Raw genomic sequence first — 20,285 nt, 5'->3', positions numbered from 1 at the left:
GCAGTAGGCCCGAAGGGGGAAAGTTTTAAAAAAGATCACTTTCAAAAGAATGAAATACGGCCTTTTCAAGGCTTTGGTTCAAGTACTTATCAGTAAAGAGCACTCCAGAAACCTTTTATCCCATCAAAGCACATGTCCTTCTCCTTCACTGATGGAGCTATAGAGAAAAGGCCATGCATAAGTTGTGTTGCTGTGACATAAATAATAAAGATGAAGACAACTGATTATTTTAAAAGTCTGCCACAAATACAATTAGCTGAGTCCACTGCTGGGTTTCTACTTATGTTTTGACTAGAGAAATGTTTCACTGCAGTGTCTACTAGTGAAGGGCTTATAAGTTTCAGAAAGGACAGCAGGCTGCTGTTGCCAGCACAAAAAATAAAGATGACAGGCTTTTCCATATCAAGACACTTTCCTGTCATGTTTTTACAATCAGTGTTTGACTTAAAAAAGAAAAATCTTTTCCCACTTAGTATGGCTGAGAAAGCAGGTGCTCTTATGAAAAAAAAATCATTTTTGGTGCCTAATATCAACCATATGCTGGCCCCTGAAATGAGAAACTGAAGAGTGCAGTAAATTAAAATATGCTTATCCCACTCAGGCTCCTGAACCTTTGAAGTCAAGCGATGAGTCGGCTGTAGCAATGGAGTCTTACAAATACCAGAGTGCAAAACTGTGGTGGAGCAATGGTGGGGTTTGAATGGGGAAACAGTGAAGCACTGAAGCAGCAGTGCCTGGGGGCTGGTATGCTGGGAAGCAGCTCTTGATGCTCCCTGCGGTGCTGTTCTACTGAGAGATGTATAGAAGGGAGGGGCCATGGCTGGGCCATGGCGCCACACAGATCTGACCTTCCCACCCTGAGCTCCTCAATATATCCAGCAAAAGGAGAATAGGGCAGTTTGTGTCTTCTATACCTTGTAATGGACTACGGTGCTATCCAGTGAAGTCAATGGAAAGATCCCCACTGATTTCAATGGGCTTTGGATCAAGCGCCATACAGGTGGAGACATAATTACGTAAGAACAACCATATTAGGTCAGACCAATGATCCATCTAGCCCATTATCCTGTCTTCCAACAGTGGTCAATGCCAGGAGCTTCAGAGGGAATGAACAGAACAGGCAATCATCGAGTGATCCATCCCGTATTGTCCACTCCCAGCTTCTGGCAAATAGTCCAGAGACACCCAGAGCATGGGGTTGCATCCTTGACCACCTTGGCTAATAGCCATTGATAGACCTATCCTCCATGAACTTTTCTAGTTCTTTTTTGAATCCTGTTATAGTTTTGGCCTTCACAACATCCTCCGGTAACAAGTTCCACAGGTTGACTGGGCATTGTGTGAAGAAATACTTCCTTTTGTTGGTTTTAAACCTGCGGCCTATTAATTTCATTTGGTGACCTCTAGTTCTTGTGTTATGAGAAGGAGTAAACAACACTTCAATATTCACTTTCTCCACACCAGTCACAATTTTATAGACCTGTATCATATGCCCCCTAGTCATCTAATTTCCAAACTGAAAAGTGTCAGTCTTTTTAATCTCTCCTTATATGGAAGCTGGTCCATATCCGTAATCATTTTTGTTGCCCTTCTCTGTATCTTTTCCAATTCTAAGATATCTTTTTTGAGCTGCGGTGACCAGAACTTGAAGTATTTGAGGTGTGGAGATACTATGGATTTATACAGTAGCAATGGGATATTTTCTGTCTTATTATCTATCACTTTCCTAATGATTCCTAACATTCTTTTTTTTACTACTTTTTTGAATATTAGGCCCACAGTATTTTGAAACAAATATTATTACTGTTAGGAACCTATGGTTATGTAGTTTGGTGTTTCCCAAATGGCAGGTCCTGATCCACCGGGTGAGTCACAGGAAGGTTCTGGATGTGCCGCGGGGCCCTAGGCAAATATACGCTTCTCCTGGGCGAGTACAGAGAGGCCCTGGGATGAAATGTGTTGGAAAGCAAATCCACCCTGTACTCACCCTGCAGCAGCAGCTGCTGTCCCGCGGGTCTGCTCCCAGTTCCCTCCTCCAAACATTGCAACCTGGCACACACTCACAGCCCCACTCACTCAAATTTGCCTTGGCTACTCCTCTGTCACCTCTCTTGATATTCACCCCTTCTTGTCAACTGTTGAGAATAGGCCACTTCTACCTTAATTGATTTGGTCTCGTTAGCATTGACCCCCGACTTGGTAAGGCAACTCCCATCTTTTGATGTGCTGTAATATTTATACTGCTTACTGTATTTTTCACTCCATGCATCTAATGAAGTGGGTTTTCACCCACGAAAGCTTAGGCCCAAATAAATTTGTTAGTCTCTAAGGTGCCACAAGGACTCCTCGTTGTTTTCACTCTCATAGTGTTGCTTTGGGTGACATGTCTAATGTTGGCATCTCCCATGCTTTATACATGCCTCTTCCCTATTTCACTGTTGGACATAAGTGAAAAAGAAATTGAAATGTTGCCATCAATGGCTGGTCTTTCTGTCCCAGTCCCTCTAGCTTCCATAGTCTAAGTTATGTGACAATAATAAAGTGAAGTGTCTAGACACTTGTTTTTATCTTTCCCAATGGGTACTATGATCCTTTCTTATAAGCTATCTTTAGTGATCCATTTTGCTAAGAACCATTACAGTTCATATTAAATATCCTTAAACTTTATACATATTCATAGATTAAATTAAAAGTCAATGTAGTGCTGTGGAAAATTATAGATTAACATTCCCGAATTTCTCTATTTATCCACAGATCAGGGACAACGTAAACCGTGGCAGTTCAAGCTCCCCTCACATCCTTCCACCTGCTTGCCCCAAGACTGATCCAAAGGACTACTTCTAGGGTGAACAGGTAGGTCACTGTCCGTGCATTTTCTTTAGCACCTGTGCTAAGGCATTCAAAAAGAATTCCAGAGAATGCTAATCCTGGGGATGGAGAAGCACTTCTCATCATGCGTCTACTTGTCGGAAACAATCGTTATCATTTCTGAGCCTTGTTGGCCTTTTTGATGAAAAATGATACCAGTTGTGACACTGGCATTATCAAAGTCCAATAAAAGGCTTCTTTAAGTTATTGTGTTTTAAAAGGTAACATATAGAGGAAAGTATTAAAATACACAATTAAGCATAAAAAATAATGTTAATTTAATGAACGTGTGAAACCAAACAAATGGCATAACAAAAACAGCTCATTCAGTGGCAGAAAAACAAACAAGAAATGATAACAAAACTCTCAGTAAGGTTTGGTCTACACGAGCAACGTATGTTGGTATGACTACATTGCTCAGGGAGGTGGATTTTCCACCTCCCTGAGTGACGTAGTTATACCGACTTGACACCCCCCCGCACTCCCCGCAGTGTTGACAGTGTTATGCCTACAGGAGGGCTTCTCCCATCGACATAGCTTTTGAGGTGGTGGATTAACTATGCCAATGGGAGAAGCTCTCCCATCAGCACAGGTAGTGTCTTCACTAAGCACTGCAAGGGTGCAGGCAGCTGTAGGTGCTGTAAGTGTAGCCAAGCCCTAAATGTTAAAGGACAGTAGTTTGTGACCACTTTCCCTCCAAAGTTAATACGGACTAACCATCAAAGACCTTTGGCATTTAATAGTTGAATGGCACTGTTCACATTCTAAAAGGTTCTCGGCTGGGTGGCTTGAGTGGTCAAAAAGCCCATTAGGTTATTGTGGTAGAATAAGGTTAACATCAGCAATGGACAAACTGCAAAAGATTTAGAATTTGGGTTCTGTCCAGATAAACACCTAATAGTCTGGAGGATTATCCAAAGCTTATCAAAAACCCCTTGAGTTTGCAAAATTTAGCTGGCAATCTCACAGGAACACGTTTTTCTCATGCTATTTCCAGCTAAATATTACAGACTTGATTTGGATAAGCTTCAGATGATCCAAACTTATGGGTGCTAATCCAAATTGAACTGAACCTCTAACCTTTGGAGGGTTTCCTGACACTATCAACACTTCCGAATGATAAAATAAAGAGAGAACCAAAAATGAAACAGCCAAGGAATTAAGAGATAAAGAAAGAAAGCCACATAGTAAATAGAAAAGTTTTGCTATAAAAGCAAAAAGGAAAACATATTGCCTCCTTGAGCAGAATGTACCAGTAGCATCATGTAAAGAAACAACTTAATTGGTTTTTGATTTACAGAGCTGTAGCAAGAGAGGGGAAATTCTCAAGGCTTTGGAACACTTTTATTTTACCTTGCTAGACCAAAAACAGATTAGTTTCCACACATAAAATGTTTACAGTGAGTTAGTCTATAATGCGGACAGGACAAAATCTCAGATTCTGAAATGAGGAAGGCTACATTGTGTGAGTTACAAATAAATTGTATTAAGGCCTCTAAGGATGAGTATAAAAAAGTGTAAAACTAATTTGAAAGCACATGTATAAAAATTACCGTGACTGCAGCCTTTAAATTGGATTCTGCAAAAAGAAAGTTACTAATGATCGTTCTGATGCTGCTACCCTCAGAGTCTTGAGATTTTTGATTTTTGACTTCAAAGGGAAGAAGGATCAGACCCAATATTTGCAATATAAAGCTTTCTTCATGATCAGTCTGCAGAGCAACAGGTATTGCAGCTCTTTCATGTGGACTGAAAAATATGCAAAGAGAAGTTTCCAGCTGACACGAGTTTAGCTCCGATTCTCTGACTGGGCCAGCAGGAGGTTCTCTTTTGGATCATGATCTGTTGCCTACAGACCACAGAGGTCCTGGTCCAATTTTCAGCTGCCATAACATTGATACATACTCAATAGGCTAAATATTCTGCTACTGTAAATGGACTTATCTCCAATGACACCACTGGATTTTCACCCATTTGTACCAGCAGACTATTTGGCCTAACAAATTCAATCCCGAAAAAGAGGATTTGCTCTAGGGTCTTGCCACCAGTTAGCCAGCACAATAGAACTAGCTTGTAATGTTTTGAAAACTGATATCTCAGGATGCTGTGGTTACTGCATCATAAATAGCTGAGTGGAATATTTGCAAAACATTTGTCACTGAATTTTGCCTGTTTTCACAATAGCAACACTTCTGTAACATTGTGGTATTTTTGCAAAATGTTTCACATTTTTAAAAAGTGAAGTTTTGTGACATATTTTCACTGAAAAATTTGCAGTTAATATTTGCTTAACTTTTTTTAGTTGGGTTGATTGGTGAGAGGTTGCATGGTATAAATTTTGGTTCCTTGATTGGTTGATCCAATCCTTTGTATTTAGAAGGGAGGCAGAAACCATTCTGATTGCGCTTTTTGGAAGGATAGGCTATAATTAGGAGTCTTCCTTTCAAATAATAAAGCAAAAATTAGTTCATCTTTTTTTACATCAAAGCAAAACTGATCCATTTGATTCACAATTTACCATGTATTTCCCTTTCATTACCAATACATACTATGCCAGATGAGTGTTTGATGTGTCACATTTACATAGTGTATACCTATTCATAGTTTTAACTGTCTGTATTTTCCTGAAAGGTTTGCTATGTACTTTGATATTTTCCTCATCCCACGTCAACTTTGATCTGACAAGAGTGTATTGCATCAACAATGGCTTTGTTATAGTCTATCTGCTTGCATCACATTTGTTATGTTGTGTTCTAATGGCAACTGCTCACTGAGGTCTATGCAGTGTAGGTGTAGCCGTGTCAGTCCCAGGATATTAGAGAGATAAGAAAGGTGAGGTAATATCTTTTATTGGACCAACTCCTGTTGGAGAGAGAAATAAGCTTTCGAGCTGCACCGAGCTCTTCTTCAGACCTGAAAGCTTGTCCCTTTCACCAGCAGAAGTTGGTCCAATAAAAGATATTACCTTGTGATGTTGCACTCTATGTGCTTTATAAAATATGTTTGTAAGTGTGACTATGATGTAACTGGAAAATGCTTTATGCAAAATGTCTCTTGTAAGGTATCATTACAAAGCTTATCATTTACTGAGTGTGGTTATCCTATTTGTATGAATGTATCATTCTTGTATCTGAAACTAGGAATATGAAATATAACTCTGAGGTGCTATTGTAATTATGCAACTTGTAGGCTATTAATGGTGGTTTGGAATCTTGATGGCTCCCATTGACTGGACAATTGACTGTAGATGGCTCTGTTTACCTGCACGCCTCCACTGCATACGTGTGGGCCAGTCCTGAAAGAATGGAGGAGGGCTCACAGGACATGTGAACATGTCACATGACACTGGAATCAATCTTTAACCTGGTGCTTTTCCATTTAGAAGGAGGGGTGGGAACCCAAAGAGAGACAAGGGATTCTCGCCTTGAGCCAAAGCTATAAAAGGAGGTGGAAAAGAACAAAGGGGGTTGCCAGTCATAAGAATTCCCCTAGTTACCACCTGAGCTGGAACTAACAAGAACTGTACCGGGGAAAGGATTGGGCCCAGACTAGGAAGAAGTCTAGACTGTGAAAGACGCTTATTGGAACATCTGAGGGTGAGATTTACCTGTATTCATTTTCTTAATGTCAGTGTTTCTCAAACTGGGGTCGCTGCTTGTGTAAGGAAAGCCCCTGGTGGAAAAGTCCGGTTTGTTTACCTGCACCGTCCATAGGTCCAGCCGATCGCGGCTCCCACTGGCCGTGGTTTGCCGCTGCAGGCCAATGGGGGCTGCTGGAAGCGGCAGCCAGTAAGTCCCTCGGCCCATGCCACTTCCAACAGCTGCCATTGGCCTGGAGCAGCAAACCGCGGCCAGTGGGAGCCGCGATCGGCCAGACCTGCGGATGGGACAGGTAAACAAACCGGCCCGGCCCGCCAGGGGCTTTCCCTACACAAGCGGCGGCCCCAGTTTGAGAAACACTGCTTAATGTAATAGGCTTAGACTTGTGTGTTTTGTTTTATTTTGCTTGGTAACTTACTTTGTTCTGTCTATTACTTGAAACCACTTAAATCCTATTTTTATACTTAATAAAATCACTTTTGTCTATTAAGTAACACAGAGTAAGTGATTAATACCTGAGGGAGCAAATAGCTTTGCATATCTCTCTATCAGTTTTATAGAGGGTGGACAATTTATGCGTTTACCCCGTGTAAGCTTTATACAGAGTAAAACGGATTTATTTGGGGTTTGGATCCCATTGGGAGCTGGGTGCTGGAGACAGGAGTACTTGCTAAGCAGTTTTCAGTTAAGTCTGCAGCTTTGGGGTCATGGTTCAGACCCTGGGTCTGTGTTGCAGCAGATTAGTGTATCTGGCTCAACAAGACAGGGTTCTGGAGTCCCAATCCGGCAGAGAAAACGGGCTCAGAGGTAGTCTCAGCACATCAGGTGACAGTCCCAAGGGGGTCTCTGTGACCGAACCCATCACACCTCACCCACACTGAGGCCTACTCAGTTGAGTAAGGCCACCTTTCCACACAACAAAGAGGCACTTTTGCAGCAGCAACAGCACTGGCCAAAAAAAGAAGGAAAACAAGGAGACATAAGCACATCTTCAAAACAGGCACAAGTATCCAGGGGCGGGGAGAGGGGTGTCACAGCAGGGAACAGAAGGAGAGGCGTAACATCAGGAGCATGGCTTCCTGATCACATGTCACATCCCATCCTAGCAGACTTAGAGAGCTGCTGCAGGCAAATGTCTGGCTAATTTTGACTAGAATTAGCAAATAATCAGGGACTCCGGATATGTTTTGAGTCCAGAATCTAGGGGCACAGTTTGTTCATACAGAGGCTAATGTTGATTTGTTGTTATTGCTGTTTATTTATATTGTGGTAATGCCCCCCCAATCAAATCCTTGTGCTAGGATCTCTACAGCATATAAGAAAACAAGATCCATGCCCTGAAGATCTTATAGCTTAAAAAGACATAAAACAGACAGAATGTAGGGGAAAGAGGCACACCAATTGGCAATCAGCAAGTGTCTCTAGTTTAAATGGTAAAGCCCCATCTGCATCATCTGTGTGCTCTCTCTCACACACACACACACACACACCAGTCTGTCTGTCGGTACTCCTTGATGAAGAAGGAGCTTCTCCTATGGGCTGGTTCTGCTCTCCTACCCTGCTACAAAATCTGGAGAGGAGGGTTCATTTCAGCAGGATTCATCATATCTGATATAGCCAAGAAAATATTTCCCCCTATTTTGCCCAGCTCATCGTGGATCTGTAGTTATTGTTGCAGCCTGCATTATTAGATGGCTAAGACACTTAAGCTGCACGAATGATTACAAAGCTGTAATTGCTGTACTTAATTAGATCTTGTGCAGGTCTTGTGAGGGGTCTAGAGTCAGTGCATGTCACCGCTATATTGAAATCTTCTTAATGCATAGCAAACACGAAAAACCAAATGGTCCAATGCAAAGTGCAAACAATTCACTGCCAGGAACATTTCTGCATTGGCAGGGGAGTGTAGAAAATGACAGTCGTCGATCTTTTCCATCTCTGATATCTATATTTCTGTACTCAAACTGCTCTGCTGCTGTTCCACTACCCCACTTGCTGTGCTAATTCTAGTGGAATATATGAAACTGAAACACTCTGGGAGCTCATTCTGCTAGAGGGGCCTGTTACTGTGCTTTGGCAGCAGTTGGCAATCAGGCTTAGCCGCTTTGTATTGCTCATTACAACTTACTAACCACTGCCGCTTTGAAAGGCTCCTGTGGAATTTCACTTTTGAAATGGTGGGTCTGTCACTAAAAATAGAATGCAAATGCTAAACTAATGACAAAGCAACAATTAAAATTGATCATCCGTAACACCAAGAGAGCAAGGAAATGCCCAACAAAGGCTACCGTGGGATTCCTAATTCACACAACTGTGCCAGGATTTCATCGAAAGGGCTTCGAAACTTCTTCTTCTTAATATATTTGTACTACGGTAGCACCCAGGAACCTTTTCCAAGGATCAGGACCCTGCTGTGCTAGGAGCTGTGTGGATAAATGTCCGAGACAGTCCCCATCTCAGAGAGCTCACTATCTAGCTGTCAGGCGGATGCAACCGGTGAACAAAACAGTCGGTGGGTGTGAGTTGTCAGGATGGGGAAACAGTGAAACAATAGAGGTTAGTAGAAATTCAGAAGTCATGGCTCATCATTTGCCTAACCAGTGCCAGATTGGAGTGATGTGTAGGCGTCCCAGTGGAAGCATATTTTGAGGAGGGATTTTAAAAAAGAGAATGGGGAGGGGTATAAGGAGTGGGGTTTATAAACCTTCCCCTGCCTGGTGAGAGGTAGTGAACTAAATGCACAGAGGTGCTTGAGAGAGAATCAGACAAGTGGGTGATTGAGGCTGCCATCACCGGCAGGGCAGAGATGGAGGTGGACATCTGGACAAGTTAGTAGATCTGATAGATAGGATGAGACTAAATGGGGAAGGGCCTTAATGGCAAAGGCAGATGCTTGTGTTTGAGGTGATAATGCGGGCAACCAGGAGAGGGACACAAACAAGGGGGTGACATGGTCAGAGCAGTGAGCAAAGAAGATGATCCAACCCAGAAGCATTTTGAGGAGACTTAGCAAAGGGCAATGTGGCTGGCATCAAACCCAGAGAGGACGAGATTACGGTAACTGAGATGTGAGATAATGAGAACCTGAACAACAGTCTTGGCAGACTGGTCAGAGAGAAAAGGTTGAGAGCGAAAGGTTAGGTAATACAATACCTAATAGAACAAAGTTAGGGCCTGTCTACACATGGACTCATTCCTGATTAACTCAACATGTGGATCCTCTTATTCCAGAATAAGAGTGCCATGTTCCTGCTAAGCTTAGCACACACTCAACATGCATCAAGCTAAACAGGAACAAGGCACTCTTATCAGTATTAGTTAAACAGGAAAAACTCCATTTGTAGACAAGCCCTTAGTTTAGGATGCTCTGTCAGCCTAGCAGGAAAATTCCATTGATTTGCTACTAAATACCACAATACATGGGTTACTTTATATATAAACTTATCTATATCTAGCAGCAAAATTATTATTATTAAAGTAATACCGGTGGACATTTCAATATTTCTGTGGCAGTATATAGTGCTGAGTTTAGCCCCTGGACATTGGCATCTATGCTGCCAAATGTATGTTTCATTAAGGCTATATTCTGGGTGTCTCCATTTGTCACGCCTAACTTAAAATGCCTTAAAAGAGGCCTGATTTTCAGAAAGAGCTGAGCGTCTACTCTCTCAAAATCAAGACCCTTTGAGGAGTCTCAAGTTGGCCACCCAAAATCACTGGTCCCTTTTTGAAATCTTAGTCCTAAATGTGGTGGAGGGAATCCCATTGATTTGAGTGGGAAAATGTTCAACTTTAAATACTGTAGATAGGGTATTGCTGCAGTAAATGAGAATGGATAATGTGCTCTCTTCCCTACCCCAAAGAACCAGGGTTCCTATGAAGTGTTTTCCTGTACCTGAATATTTTCTTTATATCTCCTCAATAACTAGTCACCTTATTTTCCATTAATCTTAGTCAAAAATCCTGTGATTTCCTTAATACTTGCGTAATACCATGTAGATTTGGGGTCCTATCGAAATATAAATAGTTTAATATCCGAAAATAAGGAAAGATCTAACAAAACCACTGTATGGCAAAATCTCATAGCTGGCTACCATTGAAAGTATTGTATAGTCTTGAAGTTGTTTTTCAGTTATGGTGACTCATCTGAGTAACAACAAATCCTTTCCAAATATACATTCCAGGGCACATTTAACAAACAAAACACAACAACATTTTGTTTACAAAGATTTCCATTTGAATAGTATTCTGCACACTTAAATAACCATCCATATGCAAATTAATAAACATATTGTTTGGTTCCTCTTTTTCCCCGCTGATGGCACCAAATTTTTTTATTATTATTATTATTTATTATTGTGGTATCTAGAGAGCCCAATGAAGGATTGCGCCCCTTTGCTAGACTCTGTACAAACATAACAGCCTGGCCCCATTGAAGTCAATAGTAGTTTGCCACTGACTTCAATGGGGCCAGGATTTCACCCACAGGGCCTTCAGTAAGGGATTCTATACTTCTTCCACTGATGATTTCCTTACTTTTGCAGCTTTATGTCTGACTTCAGCTTCACTTCAATATGTGTTTCAAATTTTCAAATGGACACACAATTTCTCAACTGCAAAGACAGTTTTTATTTCAGGCCAGGCTTCTCATGAGCAAAAGTAAATTTCCTACACAATACAGTGATAGCCTGGGAAATTTACATTTTAATAAAAAATGATCATTAACAAAGGAAAGTGTGTGGGCTCATCTGCACGGGGAAATTGACCAGCATAGCTATAGAGGAATACTTATTACAGAATATCTATGCTGGACAGTTTCCTCCACGTAGATAAGGCCTATGATTCACCATTACATTTCTATACTGACTAAACTGGAGCTAGTCCATCCTCATCAATGACCTAGGTAGCTGGGTAAGTGTTACTCTGAGCACATTTAAACCCCTTTGGCCTCTTGCATCACAACCATCAATAAGGCGACAAGGTCACCAAATTTCAATTTGCTCACAGTGAATGGACCATATAGAAAATCTCACTTCTTTAGTCTCTTTTAGATGACCTGGTTTAATGCACTGCAAATGAAGACCCTGGAGGATAACAAGAGCTTAATACATAAGACACAGGGAGAGGGGGGGGGGGAATGCTGCTGGAAGATGGTTTTAGTTGTCTTTAATGACTCCTCACTGCAAATCAATGATCTTTCAGTAGTATTTGTTAATTATCAGAATAGTACCGTAGCCAATTTTTGCTCCCAGGTCCACAATGTAACCAATATAAAGGAGGCTATGTCCCTGTATGTGCTGTCTCTCCCCCACTTAGTGGGCAAGGGCTTCCAAAATGCACACTAGAGCGCAGAATATTTAACTGAGACAAAGAGTCTAAATGCATTGCCTTATGTCAATACTGTATGTAGGGTTAAAATCCAAAACCACACAGATTTCATTTGGTAAGGCTGTTTCACAAAATAAATGAGTATGCTAAATTAGGCAAAGCCATCATTGTCTGAACTGGCAGTGGTCTGGAAGCAGGACCCTTTGCAGTGTGTTATCTTATGGCTGAACAGATTTACTTGCTGCTTAGGAGAAAATTTAGGAGGAAAAAAAGAGGGTTTTATCCAACTCAATCAATATTAGTCAATATTAGTCTGCATTGACAGAGCTAAAAGACAATTAGAGTGCACTCACCTCTTACTCTAATTCTGTAGTGTCAAAGATCAAATCAAATTGCAACTAATGAGCAGCTTTCTACCACTGGAATAATGGATGCCTACACTGGGCAACAATTAGCAACTTCAGCCAACTGAATTGCAATCAGGGAACTAAAACCAACTACTGTATTATTTCAACAACTGCTGACTGTATCTAGTTGCTTGCAGGATGATGTACTGGCTTCTGCTAAATGCCCTCTGAGATACAGGGCAGCTACGTATTATATGGGGAATTGCATTCCAATTTTATGGCAACAAATCTCTTTTGTTTCTGCAAATTCAGCAGAGCTCTCCACTAGTTTAATCTCCTGTTCATCCAATATGTGTAAGGTGCTGAAAAGGATATGAAGACAAGAATGTCAGATGACACTGTCATTCAGATTGTTTGGTTATGCAGCATACACTGTAGAACAGAAATGTATTTTTTGTTTGATTGTTATTTCACTGAGATGGATAGATAGAACCTGCCTGAGCACTCTGCATTATAGTTGCATAACACATTGTGTCTATTTAGTTTTTGGCATTTCTGTGGTGTTGTTGCCATTGGCATAGTATTTGGAGACCCAAACATTCAACCTTCCAAGAAGCAGATTCTTTGGGGATTTTTTAGGAAAGGGTTTGCTTTGAAGATGTAAGAAGGCAACATCACAGAACATAAAAGGCCATCTATTTTAATTTTATTTTTGTGTTCCATAAATTTCTGCTACTTTGCTCTGTCCATAAGAATATATCATACCATTCATTCTCCCCTCTCAATGTTCACATGACATTTTTAATATATTTATCTGATATTAAACAAAGGCTTAACCTGTTTTAAACTGAACCCAAGTTCATTCAAGACCACACTGATTTCTGTACTTCAGTTTTACCTCAATCCTCCTCACTCTCCCACATTTCTCTCTTTTCTTCCCTTGCTAACCTTTCCCCTTCCCCTCCTCCGCCGTCACCACCACAATTAAAATTAATAGATGCAAATCCCTCTTTACATTTACAAAGTAAAGCATTTAGGATTATGTCGCTTGGATTGTATTGTGCCCTACCTGTGTATTCTTCAGATTATTATTTAGCACAGAAGGTCACATCAACATCTGGTCAACTCTTCATGTTCATGTTACCCCACCAATACCAGCATGCTCTGGTATAACTGTCAAATGATCTCATTAAGTTTTGGCCTTCATGGAGAAATCTATGAGGAACCCCATAGGGAATACTGATATGTTTGAGGTCTTCCTTTGAAGACACATTGCCTCTGATCTCAAAAAAAGACTGTGAACCTTCTGATGATTCTTCTTTCCAATCATATCAATATCCAGCAGTGCTGGCACAATCCTCACCATTGCAGCATGAGAGCTCTGCTATAATTAATCTTTATTCTGCTGATTTCCTTTCCTGAGTGATTTCCTTTCTAGCTATATATTCAATAGAGAGGAAGAAAAACGAGCACTGAGGTGCAGCTCGGTTTCTGGGTTTATGAAAATACATAGTGCATGCTGGCCAAACAGATTCTCAAAATATTAAACACCTTTCTAGAAACTGCTTTTTCACACCTATCAAGCAGATTCTGTTAAAAATAAACTTACGAATTATAGAGGAGTTTTTGCCTCTTTAGTCCATAGGAATTAATTATTTGATTTTAAAATACATTAGCCAATATGCTTCCCACTTGCTACTAAGGATTTAGGGGACCAAAATCAAGGAGAAAGCCAGAGTGTTACCAAGCAGAGTGTGTGCTGGATGCTTCCCCTTCAGTCTAACCTCCCATTATTACCACTTGTTATTGTACAGTATATACTGCAGTATCTCTCAGTGTCCCCAGTCCCTAGCAGGGTCCCATTGAGTTAGGCGCTATATAAAAACACAGGAAGATGCAGTCCCTGCCCCAAAGAGCTTACAATCTAAGAGGAGCTTAAGATCTAAGCAGCATCTGTTTGGTCCCCGAACTATGTGTAAGAAGTAAACAGGCCACAGTTGAGGGGAAGAGCCACATGGCCAACAACCCACAGGAAAAAATTTGGAAAATTAATGGAACCAGTGGCAGTGCATTTGGCAGAATTACAGATCCGGAGACAAGCCTGGCCTTGCCGTGATACCTTGGCTGACAAGGGTTTGCAGGGGAGCATAAAGGAGAATCCTTCCACCCAAATGTTCAAGAACTCCAGGGTTGTGAACCTTGATCCTATGGATCCAAAACTCCTGGTCTTCCACTGCCAGTAGGGGTGCTAATCCCATGTACCAAGACCTGGTGTATACTACAAATTTAGGTTGATATAAGTTGCCTTGAGTCAACCTAGTTGTGCATGTGCCTACACTTATTTGTCTTTCACTGATGAAAGCTCTCCATTACAACAACATAGTAACACCACCTCCCTGAGTGGCATTGAGCTAGGGTCAATGTGCTGATGCCAACACAGCATAAATATAGACACTGTGTTGCCTATGTTGACTTAACAGACGTCCCGCAACTGTCCGAGAATTCCTAACACTGACCGCTCTGGTCACAGTTGTGAACTCCACTGCCCAAGGGTCACAGAGCCTGGAAGGCTCCCCCCCTACCCCCGCTCCCCGCACACCTTTAAAACCTCATGCATTTTTTAAATGCTTTTCTTGATTGCCCATCTTGGCAAGCCCACCTTGCAGCTCTCCATTGTTGTGTGCTACTGCCCAGCTGATAATGCTGGCTACACACTCCAGATGTGCTCTGGTCTAGCTATTGGATCTCCTGGGCCTGTGGGGAGAAGAGACTGTGCAAACACAACTATGGACCAGCCATAGAGGCATGGACACCGACAAGTAGACCGCATGAGGGATGGAGGAGAAGGAGTCTGACAGGGACCAGCAGCAATGTCACGTGAAAGCGAAGGAACTGTGACAAGCATATCAGAGAGCTAGGAGGCCAGCAGTCAATCCCATGTCAAGCTGCAGACCTGCTGCTTTTACAACAAGCTGCATGCCATACTTGATGGAGGCCTAACCACCATTCTGCATGCCACCATGGATACCTTCCAGGAGCCAGAGCCACAGACCCCTGGCATGGACTGGAAGCAGGAGGTGGAGGAGGAAAAGGAGAAGGATTGGGGACATGTGATTGGGGGGTCCAGCTATGCCATGAGCCAGGACCTGTTTGAAATTCCACTGTGGTTCAGTCAGTCCCTGCAGTCAAGCACAGGAGAGCCCTAGGCAGGGAAAGGAACCTCAGGTAAGTGTGTAAATGTATTTCCCATTACAGTGATGGCACCCCCAACTTAGCAGGACACAGGTATAAACTTAATTAATTTACTCATACAACAAGTGGTAGTGGCACAATCGAGAGGTTGCCTTGTGATCTACTTTTCATTCCTGTCAAGGCTGATTCCCCACTCTGGCACTTGGAGTGCAGAAGGACTCTAAAAATTAATACTTTCCTTTCCAGGCTTGTATTAAACTCCCAAGGTTACAGCTTCTCTCTGACCTTGGATGAGTAGATGCTACCACCAGCCAAGTGCAGAACCTTTTTGAGAGACCAGGAAGGCTCACTGGGGAATTCCTTCCTGTGGGGTACCCTCCCCCACTCTGGGGAAGAGCTGAGAAAGAAAAAAAAAAGAAATCAGCTGTTGCCACCAGCTAATTAAGAAAAAACATGTGCACAGACCTCTTAAGACACAGAACTCCAATCCTGTTCTTTAAAAAGGTAGATTTTATTTTAAAAGAAAGTAAGAAAATATATCTGAAAAACTCAAGCTGTTGCTAGATTTTAAAAGAGCAAGTACAAGGATTAAGCATCAAGAATAGCTTTCTTGAGGTCCAGTTTAAGGGTTACAAGCAAAACAAAAGCACCTGGGGTTAGCACAGAGGAATCCACAAGCCGTAAAGAAAAAAAAGAGATAAACCTAATCGCATCTTCCTAGACTTTTCCTGATCTACTTACATATCTGGGGTTTTAAATGTCAGTAGTTTCTAGTTATACCTGGCCCAAGCTTTTTACAGCATAGTTGCTCTGTCCCCCTCTTCCCGTGAGAACAACCACAGACAGACAAAGGGGAAGTTTTTTCACAATTTTTAAAAGTTCTAGCCTTCCCGTTGGATCTTTTGGTAAGGTGCCCACTCCCTTCCTTTTACCTATGCATAGCCGGGAGACTTTTTAACCCTTTACAGGTAAAGCAAGTAGAGAACAGTTACTAACAGGGATTTTATAGCTAACTGGCTGGCTGGGTGCTCATAAAAGGAAGCTACCCGCCCCCTCTTCATTTATCACAATTCTCCTGTACAGTTAGGCAGAGGAAGGTTAGGGGGGGGCGCATGTGGAGCAGTTTGATAACCTACATAGGGATGTCCCTTGAATCCTCCTGAGAGATCTAGATAAAACTTCCATGGAGGTGCTCTGCAGTCCTCTCCTGAAGGTCTCTAGGGCTGGCAGCCTATTTCTTCCTCCATGATAGGACACTTTCCCATGTCAGTCGATGAGAACTTCAGCACCATTGCCATACACAGGCTAGCCACATATGGGCCTGAGCAGCTTCTGGATGCCAGTGGCAGCTGTGCTTTCTGTGCATCTGTTGCTCTCAGGAGGGAGATATCAGGTAAAATCATCAACACCCGTAGAAAATGGTGCCAGCATTTGGTGCTGTTGTCCTATATTCATAGATTCATGCAACCAAAAAATTCCCTCCTAATTGCCCTCACCCCTGGTGGGTCATACTCACCATGGTTGGTGCTGTGAGTGGCACCATGCACAAGCACTCCCAAACAGAAGTGGCAATAAGCGTGTCTCATTTAAAACTTTAGGGGAGGAATGGAAGGGAGTTTGGAATCTTAAGTTGTGCTGTCTGCTGTGACTATCTGCAGCTGCTGCCACTGTGGTGTTGAGGATCTCCCCTTCACACCCACAGAAAACCTGAGCTAGATAAGGAGGAGAAAGAAGAGGACTCAGGAATACATGTTCAGTGCTGCATCAGACCATGGAGCACAGGTTCTGGAGGGTGAACGTTGCAGACAGACTGAAGAAAGAAAGAGCAGAAAGGAGACAGGCCCAGAAGTCCCAGTAGGAGAGGGAGAAGCACAAGGACATAATGGGGCTTCTCCAACAGCAAACAGATGCTGCAGACTCTTGTGGACCTATAGGTTCAACAATCCCAGGCTTGCCCCCCTTTGCAATCTATGGAAAACTCTAGTATAGCAGCTCCTTATTCACCCCTTCCACATTCCATCTGGCATCGGGGCCACATCTCTACCCTACCCCTCCATCCTGGGGGACATTAAGGACAACCACAGTTTCACATACACTGTAAGGGCCACAGTTGATGTATGTGTAGCTAAAATAGATATGAATGTTCCTTCCCCTTCTTTAAGCTCTGGTCCATACATTTATTAAGGTTTTAACTTGCACACGATTTTTGAAGTATTTTTGTTAGTCATAAACGCTACTGTTTGGAAATCAATTCATCTTTATTAGTTCCTGATATACGCTGCAGAATGCATTGCAGTAGTGAAAGTACCCTCTTAGTTGTTGACACAACTCGTAGGATCAGTGACAAAAACAGTGTAATCATAAAAGTCCAGCAAGCACCACAAAATTAATAGGTGCATTGTCCGCGTTATATTCCTAGATTTGCACCAAGCACCACACAGTTCCTAACAGGTCCCCAAACTGCAGATCCGGGTAGCGCACAGTCCACCACACCTCATTACTGTGGCTTGCTGTTAAAATGCTCTTTCAGAGCCCCCTCTCCCCCCCGAGCAGTTGAGCTCATCTGATACCCCTTATGGCTGGTTGTTCAAACTCAGCAGAGAGCCACTCCACCCTCCACCCCAACAGAAACTTTTCCCTCTTTGCTTCACAGATATTATGCAGGACACAGCAGGCAGCTATAACCCTCAGGATATGGTTTTCACTGAGATCCGATCATGTGAGTAAACAGCACCAGCACCTCTTCATTCTATCAAAAGCACATTCAACTGTCATTCTACACCTGCTGAGCTGGTAGTTGAATCTTTCCTTGGTGCCATCGAGGTGGTCTGTGTACAGATTCATAAGCCAGGGGAATAAGCAGCAGGCTGGGTCCCCCAGGAACACTATTGGCATTTCAACATTCCCAATGGTAATTCTTTAGTTGGGAAAGAAAATCCTTGCTTGTGGATTTCTGAAGTCCTGTGTTCTTAAAGATGGGAGCATCATGTGCCTTTCCTGACCAGCCACCACTGATGTCCATGAAGCATCCCTGGTGATCCACAAGCACTTGCATAACTATAGAAAACTAGTCCTTTCTGTTGATGTACTCTGTGGCAAGGTAGTCTGGTGCCAAAATAGGGATATACGTGCCATCTATCACCCCACCACAGTTTGGGAACCCCATTGCTGCAAATTCATCCATTATGTCCCACACACTGCTGAGAGTACAGTCCTGCATAGCAGGACACAAGTAATGGCACTCTACATTTGCATGACAATGGTGCCCAAAGTGGACTTTCCAACACCAAAATGATTTCCCACTGACCGGTAGCAATCCAGCATTGCAAGTTTCCATAGTGCAATTGCCACACACTTCTCCACTGTCAGTGCAGGTCTCAGTCTGGTGTCCCTGCACTAAAGGGCTGTGGTGAGCTCAGCACACAGATCCAGGAATGTGGCCTTGAGCATCCAAAAGTTCTGAAGTCACTGCTCATCATCCCAAGCCTGCATTATGAGTAAGACGGTGAGTCCTTCATGGAGGTCACGGATTCCGTGACTTTCCGGGACCTCCATGACTTCTGCAGTGTCCAGCGTGGCTGACTCCAGTGCCGCCTGAGCAGCTGAGGCAGCCCTGGGGCCAGCCACACCGGCCGTTGCTTGGGGAGCCCAAGGCAGCTGGTCCCAGGTGCTGCCCCGGAGCCACAGTCTGAGAGCAGCAGCAGTGCACCCCGGGCTGCCCTGTCCCCAGCAGCAGCAGCGGCACTCCAGGCCACCGCCCTCCCCAGCAGCAGTGTCAGGGCCTCGGGCCACCCCGTACCTCCAGCAGCAGTGGTGGCACACTGGAGCCACACCCCCACCCCTCCAGCAGCAGCAAAGCAGCACCAGCAGCGTCCGCCAGAGCGCCTGCCCCACTCACTCTTCCCCCTCCCCCCGAGCACCTGCAGCACCTAGAGCACCTAAGATTTAGTCGGGGGTATTTATAGTACAAGTCATTGACAGGTCACAGGTCCATGAATTTTTGTTTATTGCCCGTGACCTGTCCATGACTTTTACTAAAAATACCCATGACTAAATCGTAGCCTTAATTCTGAGGTGATCTCACCAGTCAGTGCTCATTTCTCAGACCCAAAAGCAGCACTGCTCCATGACTGCCACCAACAATCTTGAATTGGTTCTTGCTAGGTCTCACAGCCATCTGCCCTCCAGAAAGTCCCATTATGTTCCCCACAGCTCTTCTTGTGGCTCTGCAAGTACCGGAGGATCATATGTCCTGTGCTTACAATGCTCATGCCAATACTGCAGAGTTGTGCAGACTCAATGCTTCTGTCAGATGGCAGTCAGTGACAAGTCCTGTGCAGGTTTGTGGGATTTTCAAAAGAGGCACAAAAATTATGGGCTAGAGGTGACATTATTGGTAGGGAAAATTTCATGATAGAAACTTGACCTCCGCAGTCCCAGTCACCCCTGCACAACTCATTTCTGCCCCACCATGCATTGCCAAAACTTCCCCAAATAGAGTGCGCTGGACAGAGGTGAGTTGCATACTGGGATACCTCGCTGTGGTGCACTACACCTAGCATCAAAACAAGCGCTGCTGATGAGTACATGCAGTGTCGATGCAAGGAGCCAAGTATGTATGCACACAAGTAATATAGTAATGGCTGTGGCAAAAATTGTTAGTGTAGACATGCCCTGAGGGAGAGGAGTGCATGCTCACAGTCTTTGGCCACAGTGAAACTCCATTGGGTTTTGATCAGTGTCTCTCTCTGCTCGGTTTTGCTTGGGAAGGGGTCATGTGAATACTGATGAGTTAGGCCTGAACACGAAAGCCAGTGTAGACCAGTCCAAAGAGTTAATCAGGAATAGCTGTTCCTGAATAACTCCATGGGTAGACAAGCCCTAAGCCTCAAATCAGTTCTTAACAGATGTGTCTGCATCGCAAATCTGCCCTGCATGATTAATGCGCTTG

At 43.2% G+C, this 20,285-nt stretch overlaps 1 long non-coding RNA gene across 1 annotated transcript in view; it reads left to right on the top strand.

The window, feature by feature from the left end:
- LOC128830673 (uncharacterized) overlaps positions 1-20,285 on the top strand; it is a 130,396-nt gene that overhangs the window by 87,954 nt on the left and 22,157 nt on the right. The window contains exon 2 of the long non-coding RNA XR_008443642.1: positions 2,755-2,853. This is a non-coding gene — a long non-coding RNA (uncharacterized LOC128830673). The remainder of the gene's footprint in view (positions 1-2,754; positions 2,854-20,285) is intronic.

This window comes from Malaclemys terrapin, chromosome 1 (assembly GCF_027887155.1).
Source record: "Malaclemys terrapin pileata isolate rMalTer1 chromosome 1, rMalTer1.hap1, whole genome shotgun sequence".
In the NCBI taxonomy this organism is placed as follows: Eukaryota; Metazoa; Chordata; order Testudines; family Emydidae; genus Malaclemys; species Malaclemys terrapin.
This window is presented reverse-complemented; position numbering and strand designations above follow the sequence as displayed.